The following is a 16190-nucleotide window of genomic DNA, read 5'->3' on the forward strand; positions in this document are numbered from 1 at the left end:
CCACGCTCCTCGACGACCTTGAGCCGCCCTACCAGCTCCTTGATCGTCATGGTGGAGAGATCCACCAAGCTCTAAATGGACCAGGTCAGTTGCTTATACTGCCTGGGGGCGACACGGAGGAACATGAGAATCACCATCTTGTTGTCGATGTGATCTCCGAGCGTTGCGAGCTTGTTGACGAGACCTTGCAGCCGCAAGGCGAAGTCGTCGACTTGTTCACCGGCTTTGAACCGGATCTCCTCGTACCGGAGGCGCAAGGTCTAGGCCTTCGACTCCCGTACGCGCTCCACGCCGATGCGTAGAGTCTTGATGGTGTCCCATGCTTCCTTGGCCGTCTCCTTGGCGCCAACGGTGAGCACCATCTCCGGTGGGACGGAGCGCAAGATTGCCTCCATGGCCAACCGATCCTCCTCGTACTCGACATCGCCGGTATCCACGGCTTTCCACATATGCCGCGCCTTCATGATGACTCTGGGGTAGTTGGTCCGCGTGAGGAGAGGGAAGGAGGTGCTGGACATGCCCACGTCTCGCATGGAGCGTGGTGCACCCAACTTCCCTCCTAGCCTGCCTCGCAGTGCAAGCGCGTCCGCCGCACGCGCCTCCTCAGCCGAGCTCTCCCCGACGGTCATGGAGCCGTCGCCGGCGACGCCTTCTTTCGGCATATGCTTCGGCCTAACCAAAGGCTCTGATACCAATTGTTGGCCCGAACTAGCGAGTAGCTAGTTGTCTGAAGATCAACCAAGTCTAAACTATAGCTAGAGTAAACTAGCAGAGCACACGGCGCTGCTCACACACACACAAGTAGTGAAGCTGGTACACTCACGAGTAGAGGAGGAAACTAAAGTGGCTTGTTTCCTTATATTTGATCGGAATGGAATGCTTACAACCGGCCGGAGTGAAGCTCCTTTTATAGCTAAGTGAACCGACCTAGTACTGGGATATTTTTGTAGCTGTGACATGAGCACATATGTCACAGCATACTACCTACACTAGTAAGCTAGCTATTATCTTGCTAAGTAACAGCTGCTGCTGCTGCCGACATGCAACTATGCATGCATCTGTGTAAATGCTGCTGACCAAGGTTGACTCAACAAAAGCATGGTCAGCATGCTCGTGGTGGCCTTGCTGAACAGCCCCCGCTTGTGCTTGGAAAAACACACATGCCGGGCGTCCTTCTTGAGGATCGAGCGGAGGGGGTCTTCTTCCAGTCGTTGCCACCCATCCTCCTGGCCGCCATTGCTCGGTCGCTCAGGGTCGGGGATGAAGGAAGAGGAAAGAGGAGGTGGAGGAAGATCTCTCAGGGTCACCGAGGTTTATATAGAAGCGGCCGGAGAGGAATTTCCTTGGCTGAGCTGGGTACTGCACTGAGAATCATTATTTAGTATGACATTAAAACACATGAGCTGGGTTATGGTTTCATGTTCGACTACCATGGCTCCATCCAAATACATTGGCCCTTGATATCCTGTCAGATTAATTGTACACGAATAACCAGCAATAAAAAATTATTACCATCGTGTAGTCTATTTGGAACTAATAGAATAGTTAGACACCTGCTTGAGAAAGAGTAGCTTGATCGGGTAAACTCAATCAAACTCCCAAAAGAAGCACTTTTACTTCTGGACATCCCTTGCAAGAAACGGTATATTTGGTTAGGCCATGGATGGCGGTCTCGACTAGACGATATCATTATGTTGAACATGGATATAGCTGTAAGCTTTAACAATTCCATTGAAGGAGATGGATTTGTTGTTTGATATTTAACTAGGTTTATGGGAGCCAGGAGCAAACTGCTCTTTGGAGTTACTGTTCAACTTATATTAAAACAAAGTCGTTGGGGAGGGCATTAATTTTGCTAACATCAGAGGCTTCCCTAAAGTCTTGCTCTAGACTGATTGCCTGGCAGTTCTTAATCTTTGGAATACTTGTCACAATAATTGTTCAGTTGTGGCTCCAATCATTGCAGAAATAGGTCAGCTAGGTCCTGACATTACTACATTTTATTCAATATGTAGTCTGTGCTTCGGCACTCCGTCTCATCTTTGTGCCAAGAATCTCTGCACATGTATCTATTTTAACTGAGAGTTGGCTGGCCGAACCATCCAGATTCAGGGTCAGTAGTCTCTTGCATGATGGTCCAGAGAGCATTTGGTCGAATAAATTTCTCTATGTTCCCCGAAAAATATATATATACGGCGCCACTGAGTTTCAGACTTACTAGAGTTTTCGTCTCATTTACTTAATTAAGAGATGTGCTAATCCGATCGTACATACTTATCCAAACTGTAATTTACGTTTCAGAAATTCTTCAAATTTTCATCCATTTTTTTTCGTAAATACTGAGTTACACTTTTCTGCCTAGACCTCACAATTCGGCAGAGAGTAGAACAAATCTCAATGCATGCCAATCTGGATTTTTAATGTAGATAGCTCATCTTAGTGATTCATCTCCTATCGGTTGTTATCTACCCACCCCCTACCTCGAGATGTAGTAACGCACTCATCTGCATTGACCTTCTCTATTATTGCTTTCTTTCTGTATGCCAGTCACTGAGCGAGCAATGGTGGCCCCTAATCAGGGGGTGGCTGTCGTCGGAAGAAGACGATCAAGAGGATGCCTAACATACCTGATTCCCCAAGCGCTTGCAGGTGCTCTTCAATAAGTATTAGAAATCAGTGGCTGGAATTTAATAGATTTGAAAGACTAAATGTTAATAACATATTTTTAAATATAATAAAAAACAATTTATGTATAAATGTTCGTGCCATATTTATGAGACGGGTACCCCAAATTCAAAAAACGTGGGCTGCTTATGGGAAAACTATTCAGCGTGTGCGATAAAAGAATTAATTGTGCGGCGAGATGAGTAAGAGGGACGAGAGAATGCGGGGGTGCGATCTAGATCTCCCCTGTTTTGCCTGTCAGGCGACGCGGGGCTCCTGACAATTTTTTGTGGGTGATTTGAGGTGCGTATATATATTTCATGTGTTGTATTAAATGTGTGCCCAGGAAAAAGATAAATTTCGCTGGAATACGCTCATTGTTAGGAACGCTAGCTTTTGTGTGAAAAAAATATATACATGTACATTTTTTTATCACGTCCATATTGATTTAACATGTGTGAACGAATAGACTACTTAGTTTTAATGTATAAATGGACGCGGAGTTCCTGACATTATTCTGAGGTGACACGAGGTCCGACGCGGGCTCAGGTACCGGGGTGACGGCGAGCATGAAATAGCGAAGGTCGCCGTAGGGCAAGCAAGGATGCTTGGCGGCTCACGCAAGGTTGAAATTATAGGACCAGTTTTTCATGGTCCAAAGCACACCCATCGAGGATGGGCTGTCAAGGAGGAATGTGTTATGTGTGCCTCCTAGTATGGGGGCCCATCGCTCCTCTTTTTCTGCCCTATCCCCTAAAAATTTCCTTGGGCCCTATTCCAAGGGGACCTCTAGATACGCCTTTACTTATCATCGAAGTCTTGTAGAGTATTCCACCGTACCCTACCCACCAAACCCCCACTCACCAACTTAACTTGTTTGTAGAAGCTAACCACACTATGTGGTTGGGTAACGGAATCCCCGTAGGTTAAGAAGGTAGGGTTGGTTCCCTTGTTGAATAAAAAAAAACCCAATCCATCCATGGTAGCCAAGAGACTAAACGAGAACATACTCCGCCCATTCGTCTCTTGGAAATCTAGATCGTCTATCGCCTCCACCGTATCTCTGCTCCCCTCCTCCGGTATAATATCCCTCCACCCTTCCCCACTCACCTCCCTCCCCATGTCGGAAGTCCAGGACTGCCGGCGCCCTAGAGCGCGCTTCCCCCCTCCATGCCCTGGAGCTTCAGTGGCGCTGCCTTCTCAATTTTTGGCATTGGTCTCCGAGGGACAAGAAGCTTCCGCTTCGGTGCTTGCTTGCTCAGTGCCGGACCAAACTCCTTGAGCCCCACCCACCGTCTAGATCCGGCCCCGGCGGCTGCCCCGGTCCGCTGCCCTTCTCTATTTTCAAAAAAAAATCTGGGATGCACCCGACCAACAGTTTCTCGAAAAACGGAAGCACGTCGTTGTTGCGCGATAGAGTATGTAGTTATCCTTTGACATATAGCTTAGCAAATACCGAATCGAATCTCATGGCCTATCACCACACTTAATGCACGTAGCTCAGTCCTGATTGCTATATAAAGTCCTCTCCTTCCCTTTCTTTGAGCTTAGCCACAGAGCGAGCAAGTAATGGCAGGGCCCAATGGGGGGGGGGGGGCAGCGGCCGGAAGAAGACCTTCATCCGACGGATCGAGCAGGACGATGCCCCGCACGTCTGATTCTCCAAGGGCCATGTGGGGTTCTTCAGCAAGGCGAGCAATCTGGCGGTCCTGACCGGCACCCAGGTGGCCGCTCTCACCTTCTCGGGCGGAGGCAATGCCTTCTCCTTCAGCCACCCCTTCGTCGACACCGTTGTGGAACGCTTCCTGGTGGGGGAGGGTGCGGGGGAGGAGGGTGCTGCCAGTGAAGATCAGAAGATGGAAAAGCTGCACCAGGAGTTCGACGAGTTGCGCACGGACCTGGTCGAGGTGAAGAAGCAGACCGAGCGCGAGGAGGTCACAGCAACGGAGTGTGACGCGGGCTAGCCAATAGCGGCTTAGGTTGACCCGAACGTGCGCAACATGGGGAAGGAGGACTTGGTAGCCTTCTTTGCCGCGCTGATGCGGGTGAAGGACGTCGTCTCCAAATGCGCAACCTGGTTCTCTTGCCCGTCGACGTGAGCCGCATGGAGGAGGTGGCCCCGCCGCTGCCGCTGCAGCTCTTCATGATCAGTGGCAGTACTTTGGGGCTCGGTATCAGCAGGAGCATCAGATGCTGATGGCGACATTGCCTCCGCTTGAGTTGTTCGCCACCGAGATAAATATGTAGCAGCAGATGTTGATGGAGCTGCCTCTGGCACAGGCAGTCACCGCCAGGATGGATATGCAGGAGATGCCTCCACCGCTGGTGTTCGCCGCGGGGATGGATATGGAGGAGATGCAGATGGTGATTCCTCACCTGCCAGGGTTTGACGATGAGATGGGGATGCCTCTGTCACCTGAGATCCCTGCTGGGCTAGAGACGAACGCCGGCTTCCCGTTCCTGTACTGAGATGATGAGCTCTGTCGATCCGTTCAAGTGAAAGCATTAAACAATGGACGATAGTTCATCGATCTATTGTCATCTAGTTACATCTGGATGCAATCTTTTGTCAATTTTTTTGTCGTTTCTTTATTATCAATAATTGATGGCTAAATCTGTATTGTCCTGTCTCTGCCTGCTAGCATTTAATGAAGTACAGGCATCTTCTCAAATGTACTACACACATTAGCTGGCTACAGGATTTTGAGTCAGCAATGTACAAGTGTTGACTTCTTTTCTCAATGGACACACACGTTCAATACTAGGGATGACTTAACATGGTAACAAGAGGACATACAATTCTCTTCAATAAAACGAAGCTTCATTTTATCCATCATAATACGGACTTGACAAGCCTTGAATATATATTAGAATGGGATATAGTAGACCCAAACACTTTTTTTGAAAAGAAGGATAACCTCCGGCCTCTACATCAGTAGACCCAAACACATGCACCAAAGAGAATGCTTAATACATGCCTGTAGATACGCCTCAAACCAGACTGCGGTGCATCCACAACAACATATCCAATTGTTTCGATCATGTGCCATGGTTCAAACACACGAGCTTGTGATACGTGCTCGCGACGTCTTGGGTGGGTGAGTGGGTTATTTCTCTTTTCTCTCGTTAGTACCGTCGATGCCAGATATGCTTCCGTGGATCACAGGTTTTCTATACTGGCTTGGCAATATATAATCGGTCATTGTGTCAAAAGGTATAAGTCGTGCAGAACCAGACAAGGGCACCATTGTGTCAAATAGGCTACATCTTGTTTAAGTGCATGGGAATATTGCAGAAGAATTCTGATGAATATACAAGGATGAATATATTTGTTGAAAGAAAGAGATAAACATATCATGGCATTATGAAAAATAATGAACACATTTTTTATTTATGATCGAGGATTTGATCCAAAATGTGAGCCCGGAAACTTCCTCACTGATAATTTCACTCCCATAAAAGAACGCGTTAGAGGCGACAACATGCATATGAGGTGAATGGACAAGCTAGGTTGTGACTGACCAATAGAGAATGTTGTAGCAAAGATGTTTTCAGCCATAAAAAGGCAATGAAAAATAGCTACAGTCTATGATCTTTTTGGGAGTGAAAAATAATGTCTCTAAAAATTTCAATAACAGAAAGCTAGAATTGCATCAGATCAAGTGATACTCTGACAAAGACAATCATAGTAATTAAGATGAGGATATGACGATAATACAATATTAATCAAATAGACAGTTGTAATACAACTTGGGCTAAGAGGTCATTTGATTCATAAATGAGTTAACAATAATTATAAGCAATTTCTTAAAAAATGACTGATCTGAAGATAGGGAAACATATGGATGAGGGCAAATCGAAGAGGAAAAGTGGGTAAAACATATGAAAACCAATGGATTCCACATCGATCCAAAACACCAATTTTATCTAGAGGTTTTTTAATGATCCCTTCTCGAACATTTAAAAGTAGGGTTAGAGGAGAGAAGTCCTATCATAGAATTTCTTGGAGTTGTTCAAAACAAAGGTCTAGTCATATTAGACCTGTGGGAATTTCCAATGGAATGCAACATGCTATAGTACTTTTAGAGGAAAACACACACGATGTATAATCTCCTACTTTATTTACTTATTTCTTGCATTAACATGACCTTAGGAAGTTTCACCATGTTTCTACAAAATGTCCGTTTTATTTGCCAGACTATTGATGATAGTTAACTTCCAGACCAATATCACGAGGACTACATAATATTAAATATAGCAATATGTGTTACATCTAGCCGCGCAAACGAGCGGCTCACCCTGCTAGTAGGTACTGATATCGTTAACACATTTTTAGGAAAATGTAATTAACACTTTTTTAGCATAAACGTAATTAACACTTTTTAGCATAAATGTAATTAACACTTGGCAAATGAAGCTTCATGAGCTATTACTTGGAGGGTCATAAAGAATTAACTGTGATGGGCCAAGAGTGTTCTAATTATAGAGGCTAGGGCCCAGAGAGATAAGCTCTTAATGAACTGTGGATGCATGCTCCGCTTTCAAACACAAAACCATCCCGTGCATGCATGGACACTAATTTTGTGAATTTATTGTCAATCGGTAACATATGCATCTTCTAAGTCATGCCATCAATCTTATGTTATATATTATAATGCATCTACCTAGATCTGGATGAAACCTTTCCTCAATCATTAGGTTCTCTCCTTATCATAGTAATAATTAATCAATGGCTTCTCATCGTTGGAATTTAGTTGATATGTAGAAAATGCCTCCGCCAGCCGGGTTGGCCACTGCGATGGATATGGTACAGATTTACATTCCTCGGCCGCCAGGGTTCAACACTTGGTGTCTCTACAACCGCCTCCACCGGAATTTCCCGCCGGGATGGAGATGCTGTAGCAGGGCGCTTGAGCCGAACGCCGGCTTCTTGTATTGACAAGAAGATAAGATCCACACCCAGTCTAAGTCATGCTGAACATTCTGTAAATACAAGGTGAACATAATTCATAATGTTGTTGATTGTTTTTTCAAAAATTTCTTGAACAATTTAAAAAATGTGGGAGTCTTTTTTAATAAGTGTTATGAACATTAATTAAAATTACACAAAGATTTTCTTCATATGTTACAAACATTTTTACAAAATTGTGCGGGAAAACATTTTATATGTTGTGAACATTTTTCCTATAAACCTCTCTAGACTACCCACTGTTCTGGGGTGTTCGGGGCACGCATGCAATCTGGCTCACACGATCTGCCTTGCTGGCCTGATTTTACAGCGCTTACAAAAATAAAGAACCCGAGGCAGCTCTTGGAGAAGCAGACGTGATGGGCATCCTCCTGCTCGGTCCGGCAGATGACGGTCTTCTTCCTCCCTCGCTCACAGCAAGGGAGGAAGAGTGTGTGTAACTACGTCTCGGTGTCGGTGGGTTTATATAGCAAGCGGCCGGTGAGAATCGCTTCACTGAACTACGTACATTAAAAGTCATGATATGCCATGAGATTCAATTCGGTATTCGATGAGCTGTGTACATTAAAACTCACGGGTCAAATGATGACAACATGCTCCAACTAAAAATTGCTATATCTTAACAACTAGAAAACATAAACTTAAGCATGCAAAAATTGCAAGATATGACCAACTAAAAATCATGAACCCGGGCATTAAAGAAAGCAAGACCCAAACATCTAAAAATCATGAACTTGTGCATGAAAAACATGCATCTGAACAACTAAAAAGTCACGAAATTAAGCATGAAAAAATTGCAAGATCTGAACAATTGCAGCACCTTACCCACAAAGCGAGCAAGTAATGGCAGCGCCCAACCGGTGGGGGGCGGGGGGGGGGGGGGGTGGCAGCGGCTGGAAGAAGACCGTCATCCGCCGGATCGAGCAGGACGATGCCCCGCACGTCTGCTTCTCCAAGGGCCGCGTGGGGTTTTTCAGCAAGGCGAGCGATCTAGCGGTCCTGACCGGCACCCAGGTGGCCGCTCTCACCTTCTTGCCCGACGACAATGCCTTCTCCTTCGGCCACCCCTCCGCCGACACCGTCGTGGAGCGCTTCCTGGTGGGGGAGGGTGTGGGGGCTGGCGCGAGGGAGGAGGTGCTGCCATCGAAGATTAGAAGATGGAGAAGCTGCACGAGGAGTTCCACGAGCTGCGCACGGACCTTGTCAAGGTGAAGAAGCGGACAGAGCGCGAGGAAGTCACAGCGAAGCAGCGTGACGCGGGGGAGCCGATAGCGGCTTGGGTTGACCCGAACGTGCGCGACATGGGGAACGAGGACTTGGTGGCCTTCTTTGCCTCGCTGATGCACGTGAATGACGTCGTCTCCGAATGCCCCAACCAGGTTCTCTTTCGCGTCGACGTGAGCCACACGGAGGAGGTGGCCCCGCCGCTCCCGATGCAGCTCTTCGGTGGCAGTACTTTGGAGCTCGGTAGCAGCAGGAGCATCAGATGCTGATGGCGACGCTGCCTCCACATGAGGTGTTCGCCTCCGAGATTAATATGTAGCAGCAGATGTTGATGGGGCTGCCTCCCGCACAGGCGTTCACCGTCGGGATGGATAGGTAGGAGATGCCTCCACCGTTGGTATTCGCCGCGGGTATGGAAATGGAGGAGATGCAGATGGTGATACCTCAGCCGCTAGGATTCGATGATGAGATGGGGATGCCTCCGCCACCAGAGATCACTGCTGGGCTGGAGACGAATGTCGGCTTCCCGTTCCCGTACTGAGAAGATGAGCTATGTCGATCCGTTCAAGTGAAAGCATTAAACAATGGACGATAGTTCGTCGATCTGTTGTCATCTAGTTACATCTGGATGCAATCTTTCGTCAAATTTTATGTCGTTTCTTTATTATCAATAATTAATGGCTAAATCTGTATTGTCCTATCGCTGGCTGCTGGCATTTAATGAAATACAGACATCTTCTCAAATGTACTACAAACATTCGCTGGCTACAGGATTTTGAGCCAGCAATGTACTAGTGTTGACTTCTTTTCTCAGTGGACACAGACGTTCAATACTAGGGATTACTTAACATGGTAACAAGCGGACATACAATTCTCTTCAATAAAATGAAGCTTCATTGTATCCATCGTAATACGGACTTGACAAAGCTCGAATATATATTAGAGTGAGATATAGTAGACCCAAGCACATGCACCAAAGAGAATGCTTAATACATGCTTGTAGATACCCCTCAAATCAGACTGCGGTGCATCCACAACAACATATCCAATTGTTTCGATGATGTGCCATGGATCAAACACATGAGCTTGTGATACGTTCTCGCGGCGTCTTGGCTAGGTGGGTGGGTTATTTCTCTTTTCTCTCGTCAGTACCGCTGATGCCAGATATGCTTCCGTGGATCACTGGTTTTCTATACTAGCTTCGCAATATATAATCGGTCATTGTGTTAAAAGGTACAAGTCGTGCAGAACCAGACAAGGGCACCATTGTGTCAAACAGGCTACATCATGTTTAAGTGCGAGGGAATATTGCAGAAGAATTCTGATGAGTATACAAGGATGAATATATTTGTTGAAAGAAAGAGATAAACATATCATGGCATTATGAAAAATAATGAATAAAAATGTTATTTATGATCGACGATTTGATCCAAAATGAAGAAATTGTACACCCACTATCTAACTAATGTGAGCCCGGAAACTTCCTCATTGATAATTTCACTACCATAAAAGAGCGCGTTAGAGGCGGCAACATGCATATGAGGTGAAAGGACAAGCTAGGTTGTGACTGACCAATAGAGAATGTTGTAGCAAAAATGTTTTCAGCAATAAGGCAATGAAAATAGCTACAATCTATGATCTTTTTGGGAGTAAAAAATAATGTCTCAAAAAAATTCAATAACAGAAAGCTGGAATTGCATCAAATCGAGTGATACTCTGACAAAGACAATCATAGTAATTAAGATGAGGATATCACGATAATACAATATAAATCAAATAGACAGCTGTAATACAACCTGGGCTAAGAGGTCATTTGATTCACCAATGAGTTAACAATAATTATAAGAAACTTCTTAAAAAATGATTGATCTGAAGATAGAGAAACATATGGGTGAGGGCAAACCGAAGAGGAAAAGTGGGTAAAACATATGAAAACCAATGGATTCCACATCGATCCAAAACACCAATTTTATCCAGTGGATTTTTAATGATCCCTTCTTGAACATTGAAAAGTAGTGTTAGAGGAGAGAAGTCCTATGACAGAATATCTTGGTGTTGTTCAAAACAAAGGTATAGTCATATTAGGCCTGTGGAAATTTCCACTGGAATGCAACATGCTATAGTACTTCTAGAGGAAAACAAACATGATTTATAATCTCCTACTTTATTCACTTATTTCTTGCATTAACATGACCTTAGTAAGTTTCACCATGTTTCTACAAAATGTCTATTTAATTTGCTAGACTATTGATGATAGTTAACTTCCAGACCAAAATATAGTAATATGTGTTACATCTAGCCGCGCAAGTGAGCGGGTCACCCTGCTACTTGGTACTAATATCGTTAACACATTTTTAGAAAAATGTAATTAACTCTTTTTAGCATAAATGCAATTAACACTTGGCAAATGAAGCTTCATGAGCTATTACTTGGAGGGTCGTAAAGAATTAAGTGTGATGGGCCAAGAGTATTCTAATTATAAAGGCTAGGGCCCAAAGAGATAAGCTGTTAATGAACTCTGGATGCATGCTCCGCTTTCAAACACAAAACCATCCAGTGCATGCATGGACAATAATTTCATGAATTTATTGTCAATCGGTAACATATGCATCTTCTAAGTCATCCCATCAATCTTATGTTATACTAGATCATATAGGCGCGCGTTTCCGCGCCCGTCCATTTAAAGAGTTTCAATAGAATTGTTTGAGAAATGTTGAGTTGAACATATCATAAAATTCATATGGTTCAAAATATCATATACCAGAACCTCCAAAAGGGAGAAATAAACTATCCTGCACAATGTAATATACAAAAAATAAATCAATCCTAATGTTTATGTTCCCTAAAGAGAATCTCATTTCTATATACGGGCTATATTTCTGTACAATGCACACATGCAATAATATTAGGGATGGGCAAGAGAGGCTCAAATTACCAACAATCTAGGGAGTCGGCTATAATAGGATCGCCTCCTTTTGAATCAGTAAAATGATGCACGCATACCTTGCTGGAGCTTGCCAACATCATGGTATGCCCGCATGACACTAATCTTTTTCACTGTGCAAAAATGAACAATAGTGAAATGCCAATACCAGCACATGGTGAATACTAAGATGAACTAATTGGTTGATGTCTTAAGGATAAAAACCACCTATGCCCTATGTCGCTACAATGCTACCTCTAATCATCCCTGTGGCAGCTACAAAAGGTCCCAATCAAATTGTATAAGGAAAGATAAGATAAACATCATAGAAGTAGAAAGAAAATGAAGTACATACATTCAAAACACAGGTTACCAAGCCTATCAGTGAATATACGCACCATATCTTCCTTTCTTGGCAAGGAAATAGAAAACAAACACTTGAAACAAAGGAAATAGAAAATATTCATTATGAGTAAAAACAGGTAGGGTTCATACTTCATACCTAACGATATATAGGGCAATACATGACATTGATTTTCTCAAAATTGCGCTAGGAGATTTGTGTTATTTCTTCCATGTTAAGTCACATAGCTGCAAATAAAGTACTCCCCCGTTCTAAATTAGTGGTCGCACAAACGGATGTATCTACCATTAAAATATGTCTAGATACAACTAATATGGATTGGAGGGAGTAACATAATTACCCTCCTTGCTAACAATTCTGTCAGTTTGTGAATGTCAAACTATTGGTTGAATAAAGAATAGCTGAAAATCTGGAATGAATAATTTACCATTGAGAATTGTATTAATCAATAGCATATACATGATATTTTACGACTATGTCTTAGAAGTTAGAATAAATACCACAGAAAATAAAAATACAACAGCAGATCTTAGTTTCTGTAGGTTGCTTAAAAGTTAAAATATGAGATGCAGAGCTGTAACTCTTTTTCCAAACATAACTTTTGAAATAAAAATTACCATACAAATAATGAATTGCTCACTTCTTGAGACAAATATATCTTCCCGCCACTAGGATACCAAGATACAAATGTATATTCTCTCCATCGACTTGTGTGCTGGTCTCACATTTTCAACCAATAGTGTATATGTAACTCCAGAATCATGAGTACAAGATGACGTCTAAGCAGCAGATCAGAAGTATTGGATGGTCACTTATCCATGCATTTTGATTACTCTAGGTACCTAAACCTTAATTAATCAAGCACAGTTGATAGCCTAAACAAAAGATAGGGAAGATCATCTCATTATTTCTTGCAAAAAAAATGAATCAAGGGTGAAGCAGATGCAGTAAATGTAGTCATGTAGATCTAGGGCAGTTGGAATATGATATAAGTGCTCACCTAGATCTCAACAGAGAACGGAGAAGAGCAGCACAGTCACTAACATCCCTCATCGCCTGTATCATCTTGCCATCACAGCAAAACTGTCATGCATGGGAAGGTGAGAAAACATCCCACCGTTGCCCATTTGTGTCGCTGTCTTTGGCGAGAGGGCGCCGACGGCGCCAGCGGCCACCGCAGTTGCCATGGACGAACGCTGCAAGACACGAAATTAAAACCAGTAACGAAGGGCTACGGATGAAGAATAGGGGGGTGCTTGGGGGTGCGTAACTGGCGTGGAGGCATTCACGCAGAAGAACACGGCTGAACGGCGACGCATCGAGGAGGAAAGAGCGACGATGCATCGAGGAGGGAAACTGCTAGCTCGGTTGGGGAGGATAGCGATGGAGGTGCACAACCTGGGCTGTTAGCGTTAGCATCCAAATGAAAGGACGTGGGCCTTCGAAAGGCCCGGTTACGGAGAGGAAAACCAACTCGGTATGTGGAGCAGCAGCCCGTGAGATGTTGCGTGCGGCACGCGAGCGACCTAGGATGACCAGACCTGATCTGAATCGTAGATTTGATGATCTGACGGTTCAAACTGTCAAATTGCTGTGGAGGCTCCTAGCTAGCTACGTTATACTGTTTCTCAATATTACAATGCATCTACCTAGATCTGGATGAAACCTTTCCTCAATCATTATTTTGTCTCCTTATCATAGTAATAATTAATCAATGGCTTCTAGTCGTTGGAATTTAGTTGATATGTAGAAAATGCCTCCGCCAGCGGGGTTGGCCACTGCGATGGATATGGTACAGATGGACATTTCTCAGCCGTTAGGGTTCAACACTGGGACGGAGATGTAGATACGGCACTTGTTTATGTCTCTACCATCGCCTCCACCGGAATTTCCCGCCGGGATGGAGATGTTGTCGCAGGCGCTTGAGCCGAACGCCGCCTTCTTTTATTGACAAGAAGATAAGATCCACACCCAGCCCGAGTCATGCTGAACATTCTGTAAATTCAAGGTGAACATAACTCATAAAGTTGTTGATTTTTTTTTCAAAAATGTCTTGAACAATTTAAAAAACTAGTCGTCAACCCGTTCAACTGCACGGGCTAGCACAAAATAATTTAGAATGCAAGACTATGACAACATATGAAAGTAGTCCTATGTGACGTACATGGGAAAAGAAACAACATTACTGCTGGAATTTCATGAATTACTAATTCACTATGAAAAACATTCAATCTTTAGCAATAAAAAAATGCAGAATAACCGAGAACATGCTATGGGAACACAAATGAGGAGAATAACATTAAATCAGCTACATATAGAGATATTATTTTGCATTGTATTGTTAGGAAGAAACCAAATATAATTGTAACATGATTAATTTCATGAACAAACCTACTTTGTTCTAACCATGGTTTAAGCATATTGAGTAACGTATAAGCAACTCGCAGACCAGGAAACTCATCTCTAAAAATAAAGAGTATCGTGAGAGTACTGCTATGATTGATTGTTAGTTTTGAGGATAAGAAATTAGTTCAAAAGTATATATGAAATCTACTTTTTTTCTGATACTCGATATGGTTAAAGGTGTTATTAGAGGAATATTATATACAGATTATTCTATTGATAACCAAATATTAAAAAAAACTAATCGGAACTTGAAATAATTATTTTCTAAGTCTCATATTGAAAGAAATTTGTGTCAAGTGTGAGACGCTTAAGTACAATATCATGATAAATATTTGGGCTTGATGCCACTTGTCAACAATAAATGTTTGATGTTTGTCCAAATTGCATAGGAGACGCATATTAGACAAAAAGGACCAAACATTCAGCTACTGAATTCTAAAAAGCCATCTGTTTCTCAATGTATGCAATTAGAATTGGAATCCGGGCTTTGACCTTATTTCTTTAATCTTTTTTCAAGTATAAATGACAAATCTTGATATGGTCAGAAATAGACCAAAAATATTAAATCAATCTATTACTTAATCTCTAAGAGAAAAATACTAAATGAATTACATATTGGGAATAACTAAGTCAGTACATGGCATATTCTGATGCTAAGCCCCCCACGCGTCATGCCGAAACCATCTAGTTCATTTCTCGAACATATTTAATTGTTGTCTGTTTCACCTATAAATTGCTAACGGCTTTAGAGGAAGGTCAATTTACACTATATTGTAAAAAAAAATAGGACATAGGAGAACTGGACATTACCTGGCCGGGAAGTAGCTGGGAAGAAAGGTGTGTATGGACACGGCCTGCCTATATTTCAACTCCTCCATCTGTGGTTTATTAATCGAATTATCCAGATTCAGATAATAATCTGCATGAATAATTCAAATCAAAGTGTGGATATATCTCCATATATACTTTGAAGGACAGAATACCGTACCTTGATATATGGGATATACCATTAGGACACTGGCTCAATCGTGTGTGACGCTGTGAAGTAGCTTGCTAAACAGTATCCCAATCGAAATTATTCATGACTATTGTTCGTTTTTTTATCTTAGTAAATAGTCCCTCCTGCAAGGATCATTTATACACTGGTCTAAAAATTGATTATTTCTTCTCAAAGAGAATCAAAAAGTTTGCTAAAAAAATATTAAAGTGATCATTAGTTCCTTTGAGAAAATAAATAAACGTATTGCTGAACCGCAGCAAAATGTCTGATCCAGTCCCAGCCGTCAAAGGAGTTAAGCCTGAAGCAACATGTTAATTTCATAGTGAATATATATTAGTTAATATCCAATCTCCGTAGCACGTACCAGCGTAAGCATCTGTCATTAAGTTACCTCTCATCTGCCCGTTGTCCCTACTTCCAGCATGTCCAACATGTTTTCAATTTCTGTTGAGCTCACTCCTGCTTCCGCCCTTAGATCTTCATGTGTTTCTGTAATGGCTGTTCTCTTGTGTACTTGGACACAGCCGATTAGATGCCATGAAGGCCTGGGAGAGATCCGGCAAATGTTGGCATGGCAGAAGAGGCACGGGTCGTTGTTCAGACTTTTGAACAACAATCCTAGTTCTATAAGGCAGCTGCA

The 16190-nt window shown here is 43.0% G+C and overlaps 2 pseudogenes; both read left to right on the forward strand.

Moving 5' to 3' along the window:
• The first annotated feature begins 1160 nt into the window (after positions 1-1160).
• On the forward strand, positions 1161-5133 carry LOC125547404 (annotated as a pseudogene).
• Positions 5134-8476: 3343 nt separating this feature from the next.
• On the forward strand, positions 8477-9398 carry LOC125549581 (annotated as a pseudogene).
• The last annotated feature ends 6792 nt before the right edge of the window (positions 9399-16190 follow it).

Source organism: Triticum urartu, chromosome 3 (genome assembly GCF_003073215.2).
Source record: "Triticum urartu cultivar G1812 chromosome 3, Tu2.1, whole genome shotgun sequence".
Classification (NCBI taxonomy): domain Eukaryota; kingdom Viridiplantae; phylum Streptophyta; class Magnoliopsida; order Poales; family Poaceae; genus Triticum; species Triticum urartu.